Source organism: Somniosus microcephalus, chromosome 18, assembly GCF_052327205.1.
Source record: "Somniosus microcephalus isolate GS21.2 chromosome 18, FLI_Smic_1.0, whole genome shotgun sequence".
Lineage (NCBI taxonomy): Eukaryota > Metazoa > Chordata > Chondrichthyes > Squaliformes > Somniosidae > Somniosus > Somniosus microcephalus.
In genome coordinates, this window is record NC_141004.1 from 21,618,670 (window position 1) to 21,628,525 (window position 9,856).

General features: G+C 50.3%; 1 pseudogene across 1 annotated transcript in view; it reads right to left on the bottom strand.

Moving 5' to 3' along the window:
* LOC147105109 (pepsin A-like) overlaps positions 1-9,856 on the bottom strand; it is an 84,514-nt pseudogene that overhangs the window by 22,039 nt on the left and 52,619 nt on the right. The window lies entirely within an intron of this gene.

Below are 9,856 nucleotides of genomic sequence, written 5' to 3' on the forward strand. Positions count from 1 at the left end.
CTGGCCTAATGATCCGGACACGTGAGTTCAAATCCCACCACGGCAGCTAGGGAATTTAAAATTTAAATTAATTAAGTAAATCTGGAATAAAAAGCTAGTATCAGTAATGGTGACCATGAAACAACCAGATTGTTGTAAAAATCCAACTGGTTCACTAATGTCCTGTAGGGAATGAAATCTGCCATCCTTGTCTGGCCTATATGTGACTCCAGACCCACCGCAATGTGGTTGACTCTTAACTGCCCTCTAATATGGCCTAGCAAACCACTCTGTCATATCAAAAAAGAACTGCTATGATGGACTGCGGCTCACCATCACCTTCTCACGGGCAACTAGGGATGGACAATAAATGCTGGCCTTGCCAGCGACACCCACATCCCGTGAATAAATTTTAGAAAAGGACAAATTCAATCCAGCCAATTACCACACTGTCAGTCTACTCTTAATCATCAGCAAGGTGATGGAAAGTGTCATCAACAGTGCTATCAAGCAGCACTTACTCACCAATAACCTGCTCACCGATGTTCAGCTTCGGATCCGCCAGGACCACTCCATTCCAGATCGCATTACAGCCTTGGACCAAACATGGACAAAAGAGGTGAGGTGAGAGTGACTGCCCTTGACATCAATGTAGTATTTGACCAAGTGTGGCATCGAGCCCTAGTAAAATTGAAGTCAATGGGAATCAATGGGTAAAGTCTCCACTGGCTGGAGTCATACCTAGCAGAAAGGAAGATGGTTGTGGTTGTTGGAGGACAGTCATCTCAGCCCCAGGACATTGCTGCAGGAATTCCTCAGGGCAGTGTCCTAAGCACAACCATCTTTAGCTGCTGCATCAATGACCTTCCCTCCTTATAAAGTCAGAAGTGGGGATGTTTGCTGATGATTGCACAGTGTTCGGTTCTATTTGCAACTCATCAGATAATTAAGCAGTCCATGCCCACGTGTAGCAAGACCTGGACAACATTCAGGCTTGAGCTGATAAGTGGCAAGTAACGTTCATGCCACACAAGTGCCAGGCAATGGCCCTCTCCAACAAGAGAAAGTCTAACCAACTCCCCATGACATTCAATGGCACTTTTCTTTATTGAATGCCCCACCATCAACATCAGAAAGCAGAGGAAGATATCAGGCTATAGGGAGAGAGCAGGGCAGTGGGATTATTTTGTATTGCTTTAACAAAGAGGCAGTGCATTCTCTTTCCATGCTATAAGTGTTAGGCTTTGCTCAGTGATAGCACTCTCGCCTCACCGTCAGAAGTTCTTGGGTTCAAGAGAAACTTGAACATATAATCTAGGCTGACACGTCAGTGAAGTATCAAGGGAGTACTGCACTGATACGGGCATTGGGTAGACATAAAAGATCCCAAGGCATGATTCAGAAGAAGAACTTGGGAGTTCTCCCAGTGTCCTGGTCAGCAATTATTCCTCAACCAACATCACTGAAATAGATTATCTGGTCACTTATCTCAGTGCTATTTTGGGATCTTGCTGTGTGCAAATTAGCAGCCATGTTTCCATGCATAACAACAGTAACTATGCTTCAAAGGGACACTATTGGCTGTGAAGCACTTTGGGATGTGAAAGGCTCTATATAAATGCAAATTCTTTCTTTTATAAACTTCTGTGATTTGATGGTACAAAATTATATAGAAACGAATAAGAAAAATAACTAATCTGACATTATTATTGCTAGAAAGTATTTGGTTTCCATAGTTGTCTTAACTCTGGTGCAACAATGCACCTAAATCAAAAAGGAATGCCATTGCTCATGAAAAAGGTCGTGCTTCATAATCATGCACCATTTGATAAGCTGTACTTATTAAAGATTACGTTTTGATGACTGATAAAGCATCCATAAATGTACTTACGAACTTGATTAACTTGTTTTTGATTAGACATTCGTCGTCTGTTGAATATCCTTGAAACTATTATACCATAATTTTAAAAATATAATTCTTCAGCTTATTGCGGATTTCACCTGGATTTCCAAAGGGCTTCATAGAATCGTAGCAATTTACAGCACAGAAGGAGGCCATTCGGCCCATCGTGTCTGTGCCAGCCAAAAAAGAGCTATCCAGCCTAATCCCACTTTCCAGCTCTTGGTCCGTAGCCCTGTAGGTTACAGCACTTCAAGTGCATATCCAAGTACTTTTTAAATGTGATGAGGGTTTCTGCCTCTACCACCCTTTCAGGCAGTGAGTTCCAGACCCCCACCACCCTCTGGGTGGAAAAAGTTCTCCTCAACTCCCCTCTAATCCTTCTACCAATTACTTTAAATCTATGCCCCCTGGTTATTGACCACTCTGCTAGGGAATGAGGTCCTGCCTATCCAGTCTAACTAGGCCCTTCATAATTTTATACACCTCAATCAAATCTCCCCTCAGCCTCCTCTGCTCCAAAGAAAACAACCCCAGCCTGTCCAATCTTTCCTCATAGCTAAAATTCTCCAGTCCTGGCAGCATCCTCATAAATCTCCTCTGTACCCTCTCTAGTGCAATCACATCTTTCTTGTAATGTGGTGACCAGAACTGTACGCAGTATTCTAGTTGTGACCTAACTAGTGTTATATACAGTTCAAGCATAACCTCCCTGCTCTTATATTCCATGTCTCAGCTAATAAAGGAAAATATCCCCTATGCCTTCTTAACGACCTTGTCTACCTGTCCTGCTACCTCCAGGGATTGATTAATTTAATGGAATTCTGTGAGGAAATGACCAAAAACGTGGTTTACTCCAACTGAATTGCATAGAAGGAGCATCAAAGTTTGCCGATGATACTAAACTAGGGGGCAGGGTAAACTGTGAGAAAGAATACTGGAGACTGGAGGAGGACAAAACATTTTATTCAGCATTCTGAGTTAAAGGTCACGTAAGTGACAAATGCAGGACAACGTAGATAAGTGTAAAGTAGTAAGTTTTGAGGAAAGGAACAAACAATGGAAATATACTATTAATGGTAAAAGTCTCAGTGGAGTAGAGGAACAGAAGGGTTTCAGATACACAGGGGGAAAAATTCAATATCGCCCCGTTTGGGGCGCCATTATTGGCCGTGTGCAAAGTTTAGCGCCTGGCGCTAATAATCGCCTCCGACGGCAAACTTGGCTTTTATCGCCCCTGCAGATGATTGGAGCGCTAAATCGGGCGCTTTGCACCTGTCTTAAGGCGCAAAGGCCGAGAAGCGAGGCACTACCTCAGAGTGCTGGCGAAGCTCATGTGGTGTCAGTCAGCAACAGAACACAGACACACTGGTGCCGGCCAGTTCTTAAAGGGGAGTTCTGGCGAAAGGTCATCGACCTGAAACATTAACTCTGTTTCTCTCTTCACAGATGCAGCTTGACCTGCTGAGTTTCTCCAGCATTTTCTGTTTTTATCTTAAAGGGGAGGGTTGATTTTGCTCTCCATCCACATCCTGCAAAATGTCTAGTTAATTTTGTGAGCGGCGCAAACATCGCCGCGCCCGGACGCTAGTTGTTTTGCGCCCCATTAGCGCCCTCTTAAAGCGCTAACGTGAGGTGCAAACCAACTGAATTTTTCCCCCACAGATCTTTAAAACCAAGGTTACGGGTGGAAAAAGAAATCATGAGTGGAAATATGATTGTGAATTTTATCTATATTAAGGCATTGAATAAAAAAGCAAGCAAGTGATAAATCTGTTCAAAACTTTAGATAGGCCACAGTTGCAATAAGTTTTGGGCACTCCATTACAGAAAATGCATTGGAGCCACGGCTAAGATACAATTTAGATCTAGTAGGCCAGAGGTGAGAGGATATAGTTATGATCAGAGACATGAACAAGCTTCAGCTGTATCCACAAGGTTCAACATTTTGGAAGGTGCATCGAGAAAGATTATTTCCACTGGTTAGCGAACCTGTAAGAATGGAGGATAAATTGAACACAAGTAAAAAAGAGGCAGGTTGGAAGGATTTCTATCACAGAACGGGTGACCGTTGCCATGGATATAGCTGCCACGGGGTAATTTTAAGCAGCAGAATGAGATATGTTACCAGCCTCCAAAGCTAAAGTGCGCAGGTGTTTCATGCAGTTAAAACATGCACTGCTTGTCCAAGCACAGATTTCCTTACTTTTGCTATGGATGGTTACATACATACAGTAAGCACTACATAGTATTTACAGCACAGAAACAGGCCATTCAGTCCAACCGCTCCATTGCTTGGGCACCAAGGCCGTCTATTACAGACCGAGCCCATGAGCTTTTGACACAACCTGGGACTTGACCTGAACAGAAATACAATAAGGTGCACACAACTACCAGAGTCTTGGTCTAGAGACAGCAAGAGCATCTCATGGATAATACACCACATGATGATTGCACAGGAGATTGCAAGCAGGTCTTAAACAAGTTACCTCAACCTTGAAGAATGAAAGGTTTTTGTGTCGCTGGTGGAGTAGACTAGATCTGAGTCACTCGTTCACTCACCTGTTGTCTCACTACATCTGACATCACCATCTCACAGAATGTCCAATAATCTAACTTGGGGAAAACAAAGTTGGTAACATGCAGGACATATAAATTACCCACATAACAAAGAAACAGCTTTGGAAGAATAGGCTCTGCTGCCATGAGCTGATCTGGCCCACTCTGCCCTTGTTGGGTCAGCTAAATGACCATATATGCATTGGAGCAAGAAATTCTCAGTGAAATAATACAGATTGCGGAACGGGCAACAGGTTATCAAGCAAAGAAACAGTTGATAATCATGTGTAAGAGCAGTCATTCCTCCTTAATGGAAAATACATGCTAGAGCTTCTTGTACAACAGAATAATACAAGGTAACTAATTACCACTAAAGTGGATGGCACACATGACAAGAATCAGCAGGAAAACATGGATATAAGGCTGTGTCACATCTGTTCATTTGCCTCAGCAAAACACGATGGGAGTCACCCAGAGGTCTCCAGCATGGCTTTATGTGCAATATGCACATTCTCCCTTTTCTCTCCTGAAGAATGTCGGCAGATTTTGGGTTTCTCTTCTATTGACAGCTGCTGAATTGACCCAAGTGGCCATTCTTGACTTGAGCTTTTACAGTGAATGCAAGTGGGCTGTTGGACACAGCGGCGATCACAGCAGAGCCTCCTCCTGTCCTTATCCAATGTCCATAGATACAGCCTTCCATCAGAGTCCATTGGATAATGAACAGGAGAGGGAACCCTGGCTTTGTCCCTTTCTTGGGCTGGAAAATGTTGGAATCAATTGTAACACTGTGGTTGAAAACAGTCAACACACAAGTCCAGGCACAATTGTTTTGTAGGCATACGCAGCAGCCGGTTTGTGAACAGCAAAGACCCACAAACAACAATGAGATGAATGACAGTGAATCGCTTTTGGTGGTGGTGGTTGAAGGATGAATGTTGGGTAGAACACAAGGTGAATCCCTAGTCTTCTTTGATAAAGTTTAGCTGAACAGGAGAAGGTCCCACAGTTTATACGGCATCTGAAAGACAACGGCCTAGAAATTCAATTGCGTTCGCCAGCCGTTAACGCCATAAGAGGGGTATATTTCCAGCGCTAGGCACTTAGCGCCCGGGCGCAGGCCGATCTGCGCCTACGCCCAAATTCAGTAGACATTTAGCGCCGGCGCAAAGTGTTTGCGCCCGCTCAGCTGCGCGCGCAGCTTATGACGTCATTTCGTCGTGCAACGCTGTTTGTGCGCCCCAAACCGGAAATTCAGTGGCGCCCGCCCAATGTGGGCGTGGCGCTGTTAAGAACTGTGAAGTGGAACGCAACAGAGGCCCTGTGGGCCTCGGGGAGCGCTAATTAAAGGGCACTTACACTGACCTATAAAGCCCAGCCGTTTTGCTGCAATGACTTTGCTGCTTTGGATTTCTGGACAGAGACCAAGGAACAGAGCTTACTGATTTGGGACAACATAGGAGAGGTATTTTTGGCTTCTGGCCAGAGCTTTGACATTTGAATCATTGTGATTTCACTGTTTGCAAGTTTATTATGGGGGCTGTATGGGGTTCCAACCCTCAGTTGCAGCATTATGTGCGAAGGGCTCGCAGACGCTGTGTGAGAGGGCCAGCCATGCCTAGACGCAGAGGGGCCATCAGGCGTCGGCAACGTAGGCCTTACCCACTCAGGCAATACCGGCAGCAGGTGTCCTATCTCACCATGACTGCGGCGCATTGTGTTAAGAGGCTGCGCTTCAGAAGGGAGGTGGTTGCAGAGATCTGCCAGCTGCTTCACAGAGATCTGCGTCCACAGCTGATGTGCAGGACGTCTCTCTCGGTGGAAGTGAAGGTCACGGTGGCTCTGAACTTTTATGCAAGCGGCTCCTTCCAAGCCGCTGCTGGGGACATAGCGAACATCTCCCAGTTCGCCACGCATCGCTGCATCCGGCAGGTCACCGATGCACTTTTCGCGAGGAGACACCAATTCATCTCCTTCCCCATGACCCTAGAGAGGCAGGAGCAGCGTGCAGTCGGATTTGGCAGGATCGCGGACTTCCCCATGGTGCAGGGCGCCATTGACTGCACGCATGTGGCTATGCGGGCACCTATCGACAATGCCGAGGATTACCGCAACCGGAAGGGCTACCATTCCCTCAATGTACAGCTGGTGTGTGACCACAGGCAGCGCATCCTAGCTGTCAATGCCCGCTTTCCAGGAAGCAGCCACGATGCATTTATCCTGCGCCAGACTACTGTGGCTGACATGTTCGAGGCACAGCCTCCACCAAGGGGATGGCTTATTGGGGACAAGGGCTACCCTTTGTGTACATGGCTCATGACCCCGCTCCGCGCGCCCAGGACCCCAGCGGAGGAGGCATACAACAAAAGCCATCAAGCCACAAGGAACATCATAGAGCAAACGATTGGTGTCCTCAAGCAACGGTTCCGCTGCCTGGATCGTTCCGGCGGATCTCTACAGTATTCGCCGGATAGAGTCTCCCAGTTCGTCGTCGTGTGCTGCATGCTGCACAACCTGGCTATCCGCAGGACTCAGGCACTGCCACCTGACGTTGCACCACCACCTCAGGAGGACGAGCAGGAGGACCATGAGGAGGAGGAGGAGGAGGAGTACCAGCCCAGGAGGGAGCCACAAGGTCCAAGGGCCGTCCGCCGGCGGCTTATTGAACGACACTTCTAGGCCCCCTGTCAGGGAATGGCCTGTGGCAATGAACGCACCTGAATGCAGCCGCTCCGCAAGCCCTCAGCCGCTTAACGCAACAACCACTTGAAACATGACACCTGGACATGCTGAATAAATAAAAAGCTTTATTTTACAAACTCAGGGCCCTTCCCACATGAAACAGAAAAACAGACGAGACCCCCAAAAAACAGTCAAAAACATCTGTCACTCCCACAACCTGGGGAGGAATAACAAAACTTGCCCATCCAATTGGCCTTCATCATCGGCCTTACAAAAATAAGCCCCCCCCTCCACAACACAAACACCCCCATAAAAACAAAAAATGCCTTCATCTTCGGCCTTACCAAAATAAGCCCCCCCCAGAACACAAACACCCCCATATAAAAAAAAACGCTATCACCACACTCTACTGGGTGTGCCGAGAGGGCGAGTCCTTATGCAGGCTTCTCCGGCCCCTGCCCGACCTGCTGCTCCGCCTCAACCTGGGCCCTGTGGGTGTGGCAAGGCTGGGGGAAGGCTCATGAGGGCCACAATGCGTGACGGCAGAAGCCCTTGGGGGTCGGCCTAGACGAGGCCCGGCCCGGGAGGGGCCGGCTGCTGACTGCTGCAGCTGTGGCTGGCCAGCATCAGTCTCAGCAGCAGCTCGTCGCACCTTGGCTGGGGGAGTGGCAGTGTCGGCTGCACCAATGGGGGCAAGCTGGCTGATGCCAGGCGCGCGCTGTTCGCCAGAGACACTGGCACTCGGCCGGGCTGGCAGTGCAGCAAGCGCAGCAATCTGGTGGAGGCCAGACTGCTGTGCTGCAGCAGGGCGGCGGGTGCCCTGGCGATGCCTCCGCGCCACAGCGAGTGTGGCAGAAGTGAGTGCCCGAACTGCCCTGGTATGTGCCCGCATCAGATCTGCCAGTGTCTGGACGGCACCACTCATGGACTTGCGACTCGCATCCTGCGCTGCCGCGAGTTGCTGGACACCCCTGTCCTGCGCTGCCGCGAGTTGCTGGACACCCCTGTCGTGTGCTGCCGCGAGTTGCTCGACCCCCCTGGCCTGTGATTCCCCGAAAGCGACCACACTATGAGCCAGGGACTCAATGGCCTGAGGCAACTGTCCCACAACCCCCATGAACTCCTTGTGGCGCCGCGGACATCTCATCAAGGAGGCGCACCTCCTGGGCGAGGACCGTCTCCGGACTGGAGGGCGGACTCTCCCTCTGGGGAGAAGGCCGCCGAGCTGCCCGACCCTTCCCGCGTGCCTCGACCCCACTGGGCCCAGGAACTGCCCTCCCCTGCAACACTTCCCCCCTCTGGGGAGAAGGCCGCCGTGCTGCCCGACCCTTCCCGCGTGCCTCGACCCCACTGGGCCCAGGAGCTACACCCCCCTGCAACACTTCCCCCTGCCTCTCCTCCAGGCCAGACGTCTCCCCTCCATTGCCATCCCCTGGCGCGGATGAGGGTTCCCCCGATGTGCCGCCTTCCTCCTGGTCCTCGTCGTCCTCCTGCTCCAAGGGCCTGGCACTCTGAGCTTCAGGGACCACCTCCTCCTCACCAGCTGAAAGCAGGAAGGCACAAGAGTAGCTTTAGAGTGAGGACAGGGCGTCAGCGAGGGAGGCATGAGTGGTGGCATTATGCGCATTGGTCGGACAGTGGGAAAGGATGTAGATCTGAAGCGCAAGGGCAACGAGAGAGGTCCAACCGGTCATGTCCTTACCAGTGGGTCCCAGTACAGGGTCCGCATCTCCAATGGCAACAGGGCCAGTCACCCGGCCACGCATGAGTCGAGCCACGCTCTCCTCCAGCTCACTGAGCGCCTGGTACTGGGGACGGCCTCCCCCGGTGGCAGACTGGCTCCTCAAATTCCGCGCCAGCTTGGCCTGCAAGAGAAAGGACGGCCTCTAAGTACAGTGTGGTGCCCTGTTGCTGTGTGCACTGCCTCCCATGGTCGAATAGCTTGGCCAATGTGGTGCCCTGTTGCTGTGTGCACTGCCTCCCATGGTCGAATAGCTTGGCCAGTGTGGTGCCCTGTTGCTGTGTGCACTGCCTCCCATGGTCGAATAGCTTGGCCAGTGTGTTAAGTGCAGAAAGTGCTATTGATGATCATGCCAGTGCCATAGCTGCGGGAGGAGGGCTGGCCATTAGGCCTTTGAGGTCCCTTTGCCCATAATGTGAGGTGCACATGCAAGGATGAGGAGGACACTGGAAAGGGTACTCACCTTCACCATCCGAGTGAGGTCGTTGTACTTCTTGCGGCATTGGTCCGCACTCCTGGGGACATCGCTGGTGGATGACACCCTGTGGGCGATTTTCTTCCAGGCTCTCCTGTACTGCCTCCTGGGAGCCTTCTTGCCACTGTCCGGGCACAAGATCTCTCTTTTCTTTTCCACACCATTAACCAGCACCCTCAAAGCATGCTGGGAGAAGCGCTGCGCTCGTTCACGGGCCTTCTCCATGGCTTCAGGCGCTATTTGGGTCCACCAGCAGTGTTGAGGCCTAGCTGCAGGGCTCCACTATGCAGGGCGTGGCAGCAGTCAAAGTCGACCCTTCCCCCTTTAAGAGCTGGTCGGCGTCAGGGTGTCTGCTGTCAATCAAAACATGACCGCACCTGCGCTGCGCCCGGCCTTGGCGTTATCAGTCCGCATCGCCGGCTTAGCGCCTGAAGATAGCAGTGCAACGCCAGTTTCAGCGCTCGCCCAAACTCTTGGCCAAATCTACTGAATTTCGGCGAAGTGGCCTACACTTTCCGGC